The 18,789-nt window shown below is 35.1% G+C and overlaps 1 protein-coding gene across 3 annotated transcripts in view; it reads right to left on the reverse strand.

Annotated features, from left to right (window-relative positions):
* Window positions 1-18,789, reverse strand: part of LOC136852554 (heparan sulfate 2-O-sulfotransferase pipe-like) — a 423,978-nt gene that overhangs the window by 45,899 nt on the left and 359,290 nt on the right. The window contains exon 1 of one of the 3 annotated variants that reach the window (XM_067127316.1): window positions 10,717-10,847. The exons of the other annotated variants lie outside the window; for them this stretch is intronic. The gene's annotated coding sequence lies outside the window, so the exon portion shown is untranslated. Of the gene's footprint in view, window positions 1-10,716; window positions 10,848-18,789 lie in introns of those variants that run through there. 3 annotated transcript variants of the gene reach the window in all.

Genomic DNA, 18,789 nt, shown 5'->3' on the forward strand with positions numbered 1-18,789 from the left:
ACCAGTCAGAACTTCCAAATTTCTCTAGATTTATTCTCACTTAGGTAAATCATTATAGTTCTTGTTTGTGTACGTACTCAATACTGTAGAGATACAACTAGAGATCCACATAAAATTAAATTATCAACGGTATATTCCGATATGACTAAACTGTCCATCAAGGATCTCAGAAGTTTATAAATAATATCTGTTAACACTACTTAGACAGCGCTACATATCTCGAGTTTGTTCCTCATACAATCTCCTTACACAGATACTGGAGACATATACCTGGCAGAGACTAAAAAGGACTGCAATGCTGCATGGGGCTGCAGAATTGATGATAATGGTTTATGACTTACGTATTTATAAGACCATAACATACATAAAGGAAAAGATACTTATGAAGAATAAAAATTTATTAGTCTGACAAGCCCCACGACGTACGAGTAAACTGTCATTACTTTAATAGTTGTTTGGAAAAGGGAAGTTCATCAAAACTCCATGGTGGTATGTAAAGGAAACCGACAATAACCGTTACATAAGATACTGGAAAGCACGAACCTGTGTCTTACAGTTGCATAATTCAACTTGAACCCCATAAGTCGGACTGACTGAACATTCAAGCATATTTGTATGTTGAACATTCAACTTGAACTCCATAAGTCGGACTGACTGAACATTCAAGCACGTTTATAAGTTGAACTGGTGTCACAGCATCAAAGATCAATTACAGTAAATTATAAAAAATATCCAATCAAAGACCTAGTCCTCACAGACCTGCACGCATAATATTGTACTCAATCATATTTACAAACCCAAAGGACTGGTCAAAAACACAATAACAAATTTCAATAAAAGACTACAGACATAAACAATAACATTCATGAAGGATACTCTCAACTGATTTAAATATATCACTATTTAAAAAAATAAGTAAAAAATGCGTCGAAGTTCCTTCGGCGCAATCAAGTTTTCTGTACAGCATATACTGCTGTATGAGCCGCGGCGCATGAAACTTTCAGCCACGGCCCGGTGGTGGCCTGTCCTATAGTGTTGCCAGACGCACGATCATGGCTAACTTTAACTTTAAATAAAATAAAAACTACTGAGGCTAGAGGGCTGCAATTTGGCATGTTGATGACTGGAGGGTGGATGATCAACATACCAATTTGCAGCCCTCTATCCTCAGTAGTTTTTACGATCTGTGGGCGGACAGAAAAAGTGCGGACGGACGGACAAAGAGTCTTGTTAGTTTTCTTTTACAGAAAACTTAACAAGACTTACTCACGAATCAAGGAATAACAATTACCGTCACCAATTTTACACTTGGAGAGGGACTGCCTTCTTATGTCACAAACGATGAGGTATTTATCAGACAAATGCCTTATATTCAAAAGGTCTCCTCAAACGTAAAAACAACTGGGCTTTGCGCAACCATAAAGACGCAATGAGCCATGAATGTAAGGTAATCAGGGAAGTCGTCCACCTACTTGTTATGCACCTGTGACTCAGACGAAAACTTGACTGGCATGGGCATACGTATTTCCAACATTTTCTGGTTATTGGTAATCACACTCATCTATCCATAAAAACGCACTTTAAAACGGGGGAAGATTTTCCAACCAGACAAAGGGAAAAATTTCTCGGTGCATTATCTCAGATGATTAGCTTTACCAGAAAATCAAATAATATAAAAGAAAATGAAATTAAATAACCGCATGAAGCATGGAGATGTTAAAAATTCTTTTACCTTACATCATGTAACCCAACTAACTGAAGGCGACAATGAACCTAAATCCTAAATCTAAACCTGTAAAAAATATAAAGTCTTATTCAGGTTAAAGTCGTTATTCAGGTTGAAAACATACAGATGAGATAATTTCGCCAAACAGTTGATATGATTCTTAACAAGAAATACCTTCTTTCAACAAAATCTGATTTTTGGTACCTCAGTCACTCCTGGTTTTATACCTTTGTTGATAGTAAGAAAAAAAAATGAACACCTTACCACGCATGCTCCTCGTCAATTTTCAGCCAGCTGTGACTGACTTATGGCACCTTTCCAGGGTTTTCAAATAAATATATATATATATATATATATATATATATATATATATATATATATATATATATATATATATATATATATATATATATATATATATATATATATATATATATATATATATATATATATATATATATATATATATATATATATGTATATGTATGTATATATACATGTATGTATTTCAGGAAATGTGACTTAGGCCCATTTCCTGAAACATACATGTATATGTATATATACATACATACATATATAAACAGACCATACCCCAGTTTTATCTAACATTTCAAAGTGGAGTTCTAGAATTTAGCATAAATCCATTCGATCAATTAACGCTGGTAATGCTAAGACAGAAGAACAATAGCTAATCTGCCTTCAGGATTTTTTTTTTTATAACTTGCCCATATCACAAATCACATCATACCATAGGGGTAGTAACTTTGACATAGTGTCTAGGTCTCTAGGAGGTAAATGATATCAACAACGGATCTACTCCCTCTCCCCCTCAAAAAAAAACGCACCCAAACAGAAATGAAATAAATTAAACAGATGTAGACCGAGATTATAAGAGGAATGAGAGAGAGAGAGAGAGAGAGAGAGAGAGAGAGAGAGAGAGAGAGAGAGAGAGAGCGAGAGAGAGAGAGAGAGAGAGAGAGAGAGAGAGAGAGAGAGAGAGAGAGACTTGTAATTAATACTCTTATGCAAATTGTGGAACCAACCGCATTACTAGGCCGAGTAGACAGAGATTTTTTAAATACCACATCAGTAAGTTACTGCATCTAAATACAGTATTCAATACGCGATTCTTGATAAAAATTGAAACTAAGTTAAAAAAAAAAAACTACCTGTCAAACACAGAAAACACGCATTGGAAATTTATTCATATAAGATTAAACAATGTTTATTTGCCACGTAGATTTTTCGCAATAAAGCATCAAAATGTATATATCGTGTTCAAAATGTTGTACTCCAGCGCAGGCAAGAGCAAATAAAGCTATAGTACTGCTAATGGCCTTGCAATCATGTTTGAATTTATATGAAAATCAGTAAAAAGTATCAGAGCCATAAATTTATTCATACAAATCAACACGAGTGTCTCCTTTCTAGGTAATGCTTTGTTTCTAGACTTAGAAATGCCACTACTACTACTACTACTACTACTACGACTAACTAATAATAATAATAATAATAATAATAATAATAATAATAATAATAATAATAATAATAAAAACAAAGGCCACCATTATTATAATTACGTATAATAAAAAATCAAGGTTGAAAACGTCAACTGATCTAGTAGGCTGGTATAATTGTCGATTATAAATTTGCATAAATTACTATACAATCTTTTACACACTAATAAGATGAAATATTTCAGTGACTGCTGATGGGTAATAAAAGCTATATATAAATCCGGGTTTTTCTATCACTATCGAAAAACAAGTAAATTAAGTGCATTCAGCCACGGATACTCGACGATGAGCAAAAGAACCTTGACCAATGAATGCAATACAATTATCATCATGCCATTTAGTTACCAACCGGACGGCTCAGACTGCCTGTTGTCATTCATTTCATTTTTAATGTTGGGCCATACAAAATGATCATGTGCAATTTTGTTTCTAAGGTGACAAAACGTCAAATACTCATCGATGACCACCAACTGTTAATCCTCAGTAAATCGTAACCTGCTCCCACCTTCGGTGGCGGAGGGAGGTGAACAGCGAGAGAGTGACATAAGAACGACATCAGAAGAGAGTGGAACCGTAGGATATTTTGACAGAGTCTTGTATGATAATCATGTAAGGATGGCACTGAAAAAACCGTTACACGTCACAACAATACGCAGTCTCCCCTGTAAGGCACGACAAGAAGTCTAACCGAATTCATGAACCCAATATAAACTTATGAAGTGGAGAGAAACAATGATGTAATTACTTGAATGCAAAACAAACAAGTAAAAAATGCGCCGAAGTTTCTTCGGCGCAATCGAGTTTCCTGTACATCGTAAACTGCTGTATGAAACTCTCGGCCACGGCCCATGAAACTGTCAGCCAAGGCCCATGAAATTTTTTAACCACGGCCCATGAAACTTTCAGCCACAACCCGTTGGCGGCCTGTGTTGCTGGCACTTATAGAGGTGCCAGACGCACGATCACGACTAACTTTAACCTTAAATAAAATAAAAACTACTGAAGCTAGAGGGCTGCAATTTGGTATGTTTGATGATTGGAAGGTGGATGACCAACATACCAATTTGCAGCCCTCTAGCCTCAGGAGTTTTTAAGATCTGAGGGCCGACAGAGAAAGTGCGGATGGACAGACAAATAGCCATCTCAATAGTTTTCTTTTACAGAAAACTAAATGTGCTAAGTAACGAATTACCAAATATGGATAGATTCCAGCCTTTTGTAAAGATATCTAAACCTTTGGCCTCTTCTCCTAAGCCATGGTAACGGAAACCATATAAGAAATCCGTTATTTTATCATTAATATTATTGATGTTGTTATTTTTGTTGGTGCATCTGTTATTTTCCAGCTTAGTTAACGATGAAAAATGTAACTGACCTACTAAGCACGCAAAAGTTCATTCCACGCTTACTGGCACTTTATAAGTCGTCAGCTTTATCATGCTGGAACGAAGATCGACAGGAGCACCAATTTGCTTAGTAATAGTTCATATCAAGGTTAAGTTGGGTTACAAACGATTACATGGATTTAACTTATACTGTAACTTGGTATATAATGGTTCCAAGAAAGTACATTTCCCGTGTGGGCATAGGAAAAGTATCCAACCTACAGAGCACATCTCAGCCAGGCCCTCATCTCCCGTTGCAAAGCAACTCCGTTTCTTCCAGACGGTGGCACGGCCGAAGCTTCAATTGTTTGGAAGATGACTCGTCTATCTTGCGGGGAATGACGAGGCTCCGCTTGGCAACTGAACACGTGAGGGAATCTCTAGTTTATATGACTTCCGCACTTCCTAAGAGGATGAGGAAGAGGAGGAGGAAGAGAGGATGAGGAGATGTAGGAAGGGTGGGAGGAAACGCATGGCTGAGAAAACACGATCCAAATCGAAACCGATTATTGCTCAGTCGCGATCAGTAACGCTACCGGATCATGACGAAGCGTTTGGCCAAAAAGGTTGGTCGTGTTGAACTTGAGATAATCTGAGCTGCTCTGTACGTTTTTTGGTTTATCATGAGACGTGGTACAATAACAGTTCTTTTATGAATACAACTGTATTGCACTTACCTCGAATCTTAATAATAATAATAATAATAATTGTTCTAAAGGGTCCACAATAATATAATAATTTTACACGAGCCTTAAACAGTTATATTATTGTGGACCCTTTACAACTTTTATGAACTCTCGTGATAGAGAGTTTTTTCCAACAAAATAATAATAATAATAATAATAATAATAATAATAATAATAATAATAATAATAATAATAATAATAATAATACAGCACGGAATTCTTCACAACAAAAAGTGTAAAGTATATTTTGATATGAACCTTCGTAATAACTATAGCTTATGCACTATGAAATCATTAGCCTTACACCTAAAATTCTGGCTTGTGATGAAGATGACGCAGAAAAAAACTCAATAACCTTAAAAATTACTCCTAAAATTCTAGTACCATAACCTAATAACAAGACAGATTATGAGCATTTTAGAATTTGTATGTCTCATATTTACATGAGAACCGCATTATTATTGTTAAAATATGACTGTAAACAAAAAATAAAATGAATAATTCATACTCATAACCTAACACACATATACAGGCAAGAGAAATCTGGCTAAGTTCTTATATATACTAATTCACGAAGGGCGATTAGTATGTAGTGAAAATCTATTTTTTTGCAACAGGAATTAGCATCACTAAGTCAATATAAGTTCAGGTGGAATTGCATGAAAAATACGAGATGCTTCAAAGTTTCTCAAAACGTTGCATAGCACAGAACACACATTCCGATATTTCTGAATAACGAAAACATATTTTAAAAAATAATTTCTTCTATGTGGCATTGCAATAAATATGGCCATCGACAAAGACGTTTGAATTCACTTAAGGTTTTTTCTCTTTTATTTTGAGAAATGTTATCGATGTTAATCAGTTCCTGACGAGCAATGTTAACTGAAAAAAACTGTATGATGCTATCTTATTTTCAGTTATGCAATATTACTTAAGAAACGTTACTAAATATTATCTTCTTTTACATAAAGTAATACACTCTGAGAAACATTAATAATGGAAGAGGTCATCTCCTATGGAAATGGATAAAAAAGGATAACATTACTGGTCATCTAGTAAAGGAACACATAAAATAAAGCGTAAGGTAACAGATATAAAAGAGAGCATACACAGTACAGACGAAGTAGTAAAACATATACAAAAGAAAGCAAAACAGTGGAGGTCATCTGGTAAGGCAAGAAAATAGATGCAAAAGCAAGTATAGCAATGAAGGTCATCCACAATCTAATATATGCGTAAGACAGCATAACAGTTCAGTTCATTCAGTGAGGCAATAGACAAGATAAGAAAAAGTAAAACAGTGTAGAACTGTAGATCATCAGCAATGAAATCTATACAAAAAAAGCAAATATACTTTCAATCAAATAAAACAAAACAAGGAACGAATCTGCAAGGCTTTGGTTTAGTATAGTCTGATAAGACAGTCAAGCTATAAAATCAGCCGAGAAAGAAATGAATGAGTTATAAGGAAAAAAATGGTGTCGATAAGATTCCTTCAAATCTGCCGCATGAAAGAGACAGGTTAAAGTTTTAACTGAATTGAATTGAACTGAATATAGAATTTAGGCCAAAAGGCCAAGCACTGAGACCTATGAGGTCATTCAGCGCTGAAACGGAAATTGACAGTAAAAGGTTTGAGAGGTGCAATAGGAGGAAAACCTCGCAGTTGCACTATGAATCAATTGTTAGCAGAGGGTGGAAAATAAGATGGAAGAAAGAGAATATGAAAGGAGGTAAAGTAAAAGGAACGAATGGGGTTGCAGCTAGGGACCGAAGGCACGCTGCAAAGAACCTTAAGTAATGCCTACAGTGCACCGCATGAGGTGCACTGACGGCACTAGCCCCGCACGGGGATGGGGGGTTAAAGTTTTAATAAAGCCAAAGAAAGGCAATAAGTTCTCCATTCCGGAAATACATGAAATGAATGACAGATCAAACTGGTTCACTCCGGCATTAGCTTACTCCCACGAATAACTGTACAAACACGAAAATAAAATCCACGAAATACTGACCAACAATCTGGAAGAACGCAACCTGTTGCGGATGAAAAATGCAAGCCTATGATTCGAAAATAGTCAGGGTGGTCTCCACAGATATAAAAACTTACTGCACCCAAAGTCCACGTATACCTGAAGGATATTAGTGCACTGCTCAGAAGACACTTCTCTGCAATAAAATAAGGGTAAAAGATGACGACGCGTCTAGACTCGAGAACATGAAAAGTAATTTACTTATTCATGCCAATATTGACTGAAGTTCTCCTCAATGAACAGTGAAAACATCAGCAGCAGGGTGACTTGTTGCCTTTAAAATAATAATAATAATAATAATAATAATAATAATAATAATAATAATAATAATAATAATAATAATAATAATAATAATAATAATAATAAATAAATAAAAATAAATAAAATAAATAAATAAATAAATAAATAACTGGAATTCAAAGTATATAACCCAAAGTTCTAAAGAAATCCAATGTGATTCCTTTGTTGTTTCATGAACCAAATGTAATTATTTTGAGCATATAGAGGGCTCTGAAGCGACATCTGCGGTTATTTGGAACTTCGTAAAATAAAAAATAAAAAAATGAATGTCCTGCTGTGAATCAAATTTTGATGTTCTGTCCTCGAATTTCTCGATGTTATTCAAGGTCCAGAACAACCATAAAATATTCTCTAGATGAGTTAGGGAGAATGTTGCTGCTCTTAACTAATATTTACTTGTCACTTTAACAGGCATACTAGAAGTTTCGAGTTCGTTTCAACTGTGCTACAATGCCCCTCATACTTTGAAGGGATGTCTTCTCTGGTCTAATAATGAAGCAACCAGCAATGGGATTCCGCACGCAGATCACCATAACTGGCCGTAATTAACATGGAGGATAATCATACAGCTATCAATCAATTTCACTTGCATTAGCAATATCTTTTATATATATACAGTATATATTACACACACATACACACATCCTTCAGGTATACGTGGACTTTGAATGCAGTAGGTTTTTATATCTGTGGAGACCACCCTGGCTCTATTTCCGAATCATAAGCTTGCATTTTTCATCCACAACAGGTTGTGTTCTTCCAGATTGTTAAGTCAATATTTCGTGGATTTTGTGTTCGTTATTTGTACACACATATATATATAAATAAATATATATATATATATATATATATATATATATATATATATATATATATATGTGTGTGTGTGTGTGTGTGTGTGTGTGTTTCATCATCACAAACAAGAGCGTGCATTTGTATGTGTTCACAATATTTCAGTTACTCGCTCTGGTTCTCAGTGGGAAATGAATGAAGACGTCCTTCATGCTTGGTGGGATTCAAACGTACACATACTGGGCCAGGGCGCAGTTATCCTAACGCCGTCCGTCACTTATTATAATGGCAATTTCTGAAGCGCTGGAGATTAAGTGTGTACTCATAATAGTATTTGTTTATATTTATTACTCATGGAGTTTAGTTCAAGAATTATTTTACGTATATTATAATCAATGCGTATTATCAAGAATTCCTCTTCAGTACCCATTTTCCTATGCATGTTCTCTACACTTTCTTAGAATTGCTAGATGATGTTTCTTATTCCTGGGACTGAAACTAACGTAGCATATATAGATCTATCAATACTCGAATCTTTGAAAGCATATCATTTACCATTTAATTTCTACAATTCCATGGCCTTCACTTCACTGGATGCTGCGAGGAGTAAATAGGTTCAATAATAAGCCAGGGGCATTTTTGTCCGTGCACTATCGAAACTGGGAATTTTGAAAGTCATAGAAATCAAAACCAATGTTTCCTGCCCTGCAGGGCAACTCTTTTTCCCATCCCAAGGGTCTGATACCCTGATATTTGAGGTAATATTTAATTCTGGTGCAGACATCAAGTCCTGCCACACTGTAACCACGTGTGTGGTTAGAATCCCACCACGTAAGCAGGGCTTCTTCATTTAATTCCCCTTGAATCCAAGGCATGTAGGAATAAGCGCATACAAAAATGTGGCAATATCCAGCTAAGTGCACAAGCGCTCAGATGGACACACACACACACACTATATATATATATATATATATATATATATATATATATATATATATATATATATATATATATATATATATATATACATATACATATATATATATACATATATATACATATATATATACATATATATATATACACACTCTATATATAATTATAATAATGTGCGTGTGTGTGTGTACTCACAATATTTCTGATATACGGATTAAAGTGGGCAAGATTAACCTAACCCGATGCGTCACTGTTAAAACCATGATTAAACGGAGTATTGGACAAGCGATTTTTTAAGTGCTGGAGAATAAGTGTGTACTCATAAAAGTACTTACTCATATATACTGTATATTTATTACTCAAGGATTTTAGATCGATCAGTATTTTTTTAAGCTTACTGTATTCAACTCGTATTATCAAGAATTCCCCCTCTGTAACTATTTCCCTGTGCACATCACCTATAGATTCTTGTAAGTAGCAGATATTAGTTGTTTATTATTCCATGAGACTCATAATTCCTCGTAAGCTGAAAATAACGTAAACTTTATAGATATTTCAATTCTTAAATTCCTCAGAGCAAACACTTTAATCACTGCTTTCTACAGCTGCACAGCCTACACCTCACTGGAGGCTGCGAGGAGTATAAGTTTAGTAGCAAACTGGGACATGCATGTCGATGCCCTAAGGAAACTGGGAATCCTTGCAAGTCACAGATGTCCAAATCAATCTTAACTTCAAAGCCACTCTCTCACCCCATAGAAAGGATCTGGTATCGTGAGATTTCAGGTAACATTTAATAGTGGCGCAGAAATCAAGTTCTGCCACACTATAGCCTGGTTCGTGGGTCAGAGTCCCACCACGCAAAAGCAGGATTTCTTCATTTAATTCCCTCTTGAATCCAAGGCTTGTAGTGATAAGCGTGTACAAAAATGTGACGAAATTAGAAAGCTATGAGCATATACATACATATATAATATACATACATACATACATACATACATACATACATATATATATATATGTATGTATGTATATGTATGTATATATGTATATGTATGTATGTATGTATGTATGTATATTATATATGTATGTATGTATGCTCATAGCTTTCTAATTTCGTCACATTTTCGTCACACTTATCACTACAAGCCTTGGATTCAAGAGGAATTAAATGAAGAAATCCTGCTTTTGCGTGGTGGGACTCTGACCCACGAACCAGGCTATAGTGTGGCAGAACTTGATTTCTGTGTGTGTATCTACTGCAAGCGCAATTGAATATCTAATATATAACCATGGAAAAATCATCGATGCGTGCATATGTAAAGAATGACAAATACATACCGAGTTTAAAATAGCCCACACCATAAAGACTGAATTAAACCACGAACGAGTGTTACCACTGTACACACGATACACAAACAGTTCAACACAACGGCGAAGCACTCAGCCCCTGCCATTAGCGACAAGATGATTGACGTCATGTACTACGTCAATACGCACGTGTGTGCGTGTGTGTGCGTGAGTGTTTTGTGTGTGAGTGTTTTTACAGAACTAAGAAATAAATGGAGATAAAGATATTATTAAACATGTAACGTGATGGCATGTTTAAAGTATTGATTTATAAAGCGAGATATTCTTTGCTGTGACTGGGAAACACACCCCGCCCCGCCCCCTCTCTCTCTCTCTCTCTCTCTCTCTCTCTCTCTCTCTCTCTCTCTCTCTCTCTCGTAGTTGGGGGTGGTGAACTCTGTTAAAAATACGTTCACATTGTAGCCTTTCTCATTTTTTTCTTTTCGACTGAATATTCCTTCTGACTCCTTATACACCCGCCTGGAGTTTCCACACTATTCATACACAAAGTTGGGTGCCTTTAACGCTATCCCTTCTTTCATCCCTTTTCTCCTTACATACTCTCTTTACTTTTTCTTAATTACCTTAAGGGCTATATATTGACCTGAAATTCCATCTATCATAACTTTTTCGTCAATCACATAATGATCATATGTATATCCAGTCACTTCTCTTCTCTACTACATCAGTGAACTTGCTTTGCCATATACTCCGAGTTAATGCATATCTAAAAAACTATTCGTCTCATCATTTTCTCTTTCCCATAGTTATCTTCAAGAACCATGTACTTCAGTCAGTCAAGCTCTGTTACAAACCCTTTTCTACAAGACTGTTTCCCATTCTCTGACGACTACTTTTGCATTTAAATCACCTGGCATAACCACCCTTTCTTGTTCTCCCACTCCACAAGGCGCAGATTCAGTCTCTCCAATAAATGTCCCTTCCACTCTCATTCTTTTTAAATCCTGACCACTACACACCCCCATTACCACATTTCCCCCTGTCACGCTCAATCTTACCCGTTCCATTTCAAAAGATAAAAAAGTTGTTTGATTAAGAAGAATACAGAAAGTCAATTAGTAAAGTGAAACCTAAAATAAACACAATGTTATTCAATAGGAAATAATTTAGATTAGGAAATACTAAGTAACTGTTATTGTTTTGAAACAGTTTGTATATATGCACACAAACACACACACACACACACATAAATATAAATGATATCACATAGAACAGTACAGAGTAAGCTTACTTAATACTAAGTAACTGTTATTGTTTTGAAACAGTTTGTATATATGCACACAAACACACACACACACAAATATAAATGATATCACATATAACAGTACAGAGTAAGCTTACTTATAAATAAAACTAGTAATTAATTACTAACATGATCGACATAGTAAACTGAAATTATACTAGTAGCAGAAGCAGTACTAAAATGTGTTATGTTACTAATGTCATTTAAATACTTCTACATACCACCCAAAAAAAGTAAAATAACACAAGCTATACAAATGAAACGAAAGAAAAAAAAGGTTGAAAACACCAGATAACGATCAGCTGAATAACACTGTCCTATAAGTGTAATGAACCGGAGACACCAGGAAATAGCTCTGGATACTCGTCCTATAAAGATTAGCATCTTTAGCAACCTACATTCCTCATACAACACACTTGTTTACATACGATGGAAGTGAGGGGAGCTGCTTTGTCCCTAATACTGAACTCCAGGGGGCAAGAGGCAACGGAAGATGGCTTCCACATCCTGTAACTCTATTCCTTCATTTCTTTTCATGCCTTTATATACTGTATATATACAGGTACATATATATATATATATATATATATATATATATATATATATATATATATATATATATATATATATATATATATACATACACATATGCATATATATATATATATATATATATATATATATATATATATATATATATATATATATATATATATATATATATATATATATATATATATATATATATATATATATATATATATACACACATAATGCCGGTTCCGGCAAAATGGGGGTTATTTCTCAGAAAACAAGGCAATAATCGCTGCCACATTTATCCTCTACTTACTGAAACACAAGGTGACCCCTGGGGAAAAAACATATGGCGCCAAGTGCATTCTGAGGACTCACAAAGACTACACAGTAGCCCGTCGACCAACCTAGACATTGTGACTCCTTATCTCTACCTTGTGAGCAATCTCGTGATTCCTGTATATTAAAACACTTACCTTAGCACCTTTACCTAACAGCCAATCCCCGCTTTCTTGGTCTCATACCTCCACACATCAACACTTCGGAATTACATAGCATTTCAAGGCAAGTATTGCTTTCTCTTAGCCACGTAAAATAAGTCTAATCCTGTTAATCGGCTCAGTGGTCAGGTTAAACTACGGTATACTTGACTTCTCCCGCATGGGGTACTTGGAACTAGATTTGCAAAGTGGGTTCAACCTGTAACTGCTAAATTGTGGAAGAGCCTCGTGAAAAAAAAAAAATATTCCACATCTGTCACTTTATATACTCAAGCAGAAGGCACAGCAGCAGAGCTTCGACCCCGTCTTCTACTCAGCTTACATCCTCTGACAAACTATTTCGTGTTTCCTGGATATAAGATCTCTGATATAATCAAATAGCAATACCTCTTATACTCCATCTAGCCAACATTTTTTTCCTTTCTTCCTCCTCATGAGCCTCCGAGTTTCCAAACTCCAGAAATTTATCATCCTCCATTCTCTCCACGTTACCATACCACCCCTAAACATTCTGATCAATATTTCAGCCTAAATATTCTGATCAATCTTTCAGCCATATCAATCTTTTTACCACATCGCTATATCTTTACATCTATCAGCATCTCAACTTTTTCAGTTCCACATATAACCTTAATACTTCAAAAAAATTTCCCTTCATCGCGGTTATTATCCACACCTTACTTCTGTGCGCTAAACAAAATATTAGGTACACAGGACTTTCTATATTCTTAATATATAGTAAGGGAATTTACTGCATCCTGATCGTGGACACGCTGCAAAGTTCTAATCATGGTTCGAGTAAGAAATTATTAAAAAAGTAAATTTTGCATGCTATAACATGTCACCCTACAAATACTATAATTAAAAATGAGCTACTGCGTCCTTCGCAGAACAACAACATTGGTAAACATGTAATTCTGACGAAAAATCTGTAAACGACAACATTAAAAATTCATGAAAATGACACGACTCAACTGAGTTTATTGTTCACTGTTGCTATTCAACCTTATCGATCCAGCCATTTAAACGAAGCTTATGTAATTCATCCGAAGGTCGGTGACCTATTGTGACCTGACACGAAGACGTCCCTCAAAGACATCGATGGCATCTCTGTAATCAACTTGACGTATGTTGCACGTCATGGAATGCAGTCGTTAAATAACTCGCTGGATGACACTGTACAGAGACAAATGCTCCGACATTATTATTATAGCTGTTACTATTATTGTTATAAATGAGTACAGAAATATATTGTAATACATATAGAAAAGGCAATATCATACTGAGCAAGTCTCCACAGAACTGACTGAACATAAAAATTATGTAGAGAAAAAGATTAAAAAATGGACTATCGTAAAATACATACGAATACAACATGTAAATGATAAGTCAATAAACATACATAAACTACGGCTAACTAATTAAAAATACATAACGCCCAAAGTGAAATTCATTACCAAATAAAAAGACAGTATATTCTGGCAGAAAATTTCGGTCGAGACTGAACCTTCAGGCTATCTTGTTTACTGATTCGCCGCCGGCTGCACATAAATCTTGGGTCAGTGTGACTTTTCCAGTTATTGCTAAATGCGTTCTTCGAGGAAGGCGAACGATTAAAGAAACTTAAACACTCTAAAAACTAACAATTTTATTCCATTCCTGACGTGCCCACACGAACAAAAATTAATAAAGCTAATCCGGTTATGCAAAGGTAAAAACTCAAATCACCAACGCGCTTCTCTCTCTCTCTCTTTGAAATGTCTGCAGAAAAGTTATTCCGTGACTCCAGTCAATTAAGACTGACCGTAAATTTTACACTGGCTTATTTCAGAATTCCAAATGCCAAGAATTATTGACTGATGAACTGGAATGGACGGATCTGCTTCCAAGACCGACATGCAAAGGTCACGTTCTTTTATACACGCTAAAAGACGAGAAAATATTGATAGCAGCGCACACAATCCAGATAATGCACCTAAACCTTTTCTCTACATGACCAGCGTAACCTGGGCGAATGATAATGATCAGATTTCTGTAGGACTAACTGTGGTTCTGTTGGTCATTACCATCATCATCATCGCAAAGGCCTTATATTAAATTCAGACACTCATGTATTTCCGGTGCTTTCACTTCCACAACTCCCCACTCGTCTCCAACCTGCCGTCTCACTGTTCTTATTCACGTAAGTTTGGGTCTCCCAACCCTTCTAATGCCTGCAGTTGATGATGAAAGGGAGATGGAGATGGCATGGACATCTCATTACTACATGAAGTTTCCGTAAATTTCCCTTATGATGTCATTTCCTCTATCCTACTCGCTGACTCTATATTCTTCTTATAGCTTTATTCTCAAGTCGACAAAATCTTTCAAAATGGATGTAGCTACATTGCTATACAATAATTCATGTTCATACAGCAACAGATCTCACTATGCTACGTCATTTTCGTTAGCAATTTCAGTCTATTTGATTTCCAATCTTCTTCAGCCCGCTCATTGGCTGATTTGCCTAATTATGCTTCTACGATATCTCAACTTAACCTCATTAGGCCTTCCTTTCTCCATCTAGTGTTATTTCATTCCTACGAGCACTCTGCGACACTATTTTTGCTTTTCGTAGATTTATCTTGCTATTCCCACCTCTCTGGATGTATGATGTATTCTATTAAGCAAGCGTTGCAAACCTCGTGGTGTTTTGCACATTAAAAGGGTATCATCTGTATTCTGCCAGGTGTCTATATCACAATTCAAAGTTTTCTTCCATTTCCAACCCCTTTGGTCATTAAAAAAAATCATGAGAAGGGGAAACAGCAATGATGACATAATATTCCCCTTTTACATCCCACTATTCACTGAATATTCATTTGACAAGACCCGATCACCACCCAACTTTGCATGTGCTTTTTCCACGGATACCTAACATTGGCTTTGCAGGTTTTATGGGAACACGTTGTGACGTAAATGCCTTCTCAAATCAACAGCAGCCATTAGAAAGGGAGGTTTAAACTGAATACACACTTGCAAAATATCTCACCATAAATATCTGCTCTATGCACTATATATACCTGCCTTTTCTAGAATATGCTTATTCATCTCTAAGCAAGTGACATACTGAAAGTCCAGTGTCTTTATAGTTACAACATTCGGTCAGGTCACTTTTCTTTGGTAACTTTGCCGTGACTTTCAGTTTCCAATCATCAGGCTTCGCTTACTCGTTCCATATTCTGTAAAAGTCTAGTTTGTATACGAGGTGTCATTTCATTGTGAAACCGGTTACTTCCCTCTCAACAGACTTCACGGCTGACTTTTGAATGATCTCAAACACAAGGACATAAGTATGCCATAATATGAATTACTTAGAGAGAGAGAGAGAGAGAGAGAGAGAGAGAGAGAGAGAGAGAGAGAGAGAGAGAGAGAAATTCTCATCAAGAAGAGAAAAAGAACTTCTCTTTAAAACCTCCAAAAAGGATGTAAAATAACAAACTGGAAGAAAATGAAAGTCTTGAAAAAATGTTGTTCTCCGAGAGGAGTAAAAGTTATATGAAAATACAATTATTAGTAAATATTTCAGGTTTTAAAGAAGAGGAAAATTCAGGTTTTCATAGAAGAGGAAAATTTAGGTGTTAAAGAAGAAAATTAAGAATTTAATAGGAGAACCAGACCCTATAGTAACTGTCAAAACCCAAACGAAGTTTTCATGAAAAAAATAAATGAAAGCTCAGAAGAAGGCTCTCTATGAAATAATACACATAAGAATATCGATCGCGGGCAAAAAAGCAATCAAGAAAAGAAGTTTTGCATAAAAGAAATAAGATTTAAAAAATATCATTGTGACCGCACAGAAGAAAATGTAAGCTTCCTAAGAAAATTTATCGGCCAAATGAAAATTAAATTTCAAGAAATGGAGTCAAATATCAGACATTACCTTCCATCAAATAATCCTTAAACCTGAACGTAACCTTTGTTGAGTGTCAATTCCTGAAACGATTATCATCTGCAGACGAGTAAGCATGACCAAAAGGGCACTGAAAGAATAAGAGAAATGAAAGCAAGCTTAAGGGAGAATGAAACAGTAGTTATAAATAAAAGCTCTACGATAGCATGATATATGTAGAAGAAAACATAGGTTCCTCCAGTTATCGGGAAAATTGATTGTTCTCTATTATGAAACGACTGATTACCAAAGGTACTCTGAAAATGTTCTGCAATTGTAGTTCACTATAAATGGTTAATATTTTTGCCTCATTCTTATTTCCGAGCCTAGTGATAATTTCCACTTTAAGAAATTGGCGGCTGCCTAAAATGTGAAGCTCATTAATGCATACTGTATATGTTGGTCCGTTTTCCCTTTCCTTACAATGGCAAGGTTTTAGCCCTGGATGTCTTATCTAGACTGGCTTCCTCATAATAAAAAATACCGTACTTGGATTTTTTTTGGCATAATCTTATGAATCCTTTCGAGAACTCATTTCAAATACGTACTTCTATTCAGTTTCCTTATTTCATAAATGCAGTTTTATCTTATTATTTTTACCATAAATTTCTAGGTCTGTAAGTTTACTAATCATTACCAAATCCTGCAGTTTCTTATTTAAGCTCTAAGTTTTCAAATTATTTCTGAAAGCCACTGAATGCAACTTTCTGATTTCGCTTTAAAACCCTGAAATTGTGCGAATTCTGATAAAAGGCGAATATATTGAAGATTTCTTATTATGCTGTCGATATTTCTAAAAATAACCGCGAGTAAGTTTACGATTAAATCTATAATATTATTATTCCTATTAAAATGCAGTAAGTTTAACTTCTCATTAAATGACTGTGGTTAACGATTTTATATTAGAGACTGAAATTTCTGTATCTTTCTAAAAACCCCTAATATTTTACGATTTCTTATCAAATGCCTGTAAGTTAACTTGAATAATAAAATGCCTGTAAATTCAAAATCTTATGTTAAAGCCTATAAGGTTAATGTATCTTTCTAAAATCCTTTAATTTTACGATTTCTTGTCAAATGCACGTAAGTTTAAGATTTATCTTTACTATACACCTGCACTTATATAACGATGAAAGCTACAATTTTACGACTTCTTAGTAAATGTCTATAATTTTAAGATTTTATCTTATTACACCTTCTAAGTTGACGCTTTCCAAAAGCATATTTGCAAGATTACAGGTTAAAAGCCTGCAGTTTTATCCTTTTTCATAAAAAAACCTTCAATTCTAGGATTTTTTACTATTAGCCTTTGTGAAGCGTACGTTACACAATCCTTCTGTAGGACTTTGAAATATTTTGAGCTTTAATTTTGCTGCAAAAGCCGTAATACTTTTGTTTCATAAGCAATAAAAAGTTATCAGAGATGGCTTATGGAATCAATCTCATAAATCCGTTTCGAAACCAAGAGAGAGAGAGAGAGAGAGAGAGAGAGAGAGAGAGAGAGAGAGAGAGAGACTCTATGATACACCATACAGAATTCACATAAGACGTCAACTGGAAATTACATGATTTATAATGAGGAGCAGGGGGACGATTGATCGGAAACGTTATATAACTGAACGAATAAGACTTGGCTAATACATTGCTATTTATTTATTTGAACAAACTTTTACGAAATGAAAGTTCTGGAATACTGGAGGAGTCCAACGCCTGGCAGAATTACGAAAAGAAACGGCATTGGATTAAAAGAACAAAATCTAGCATAATTCTTTTCACTGATCTAAAAGCATAAAGTTCATCCTTGAATTAACAATTGTAAAATTGATCGTTTAATT

This window comes from Macrobrachium rosenbergii, chromosome 25 (genome assembly GCF_040412425.1).
Source record: "Macrobrachium rosenbergii isolate ZJJX-2024 chromosome 25, ASM4041242v1, whole genome shotgun sequence".
Taxonomy (NCBI): Eukaryota; Metazoa; Arthropoda; class Malacostraca; order Decapoda; family Palaemonidae; genus Macrobrachium; species Macrobrachium rosenbergii.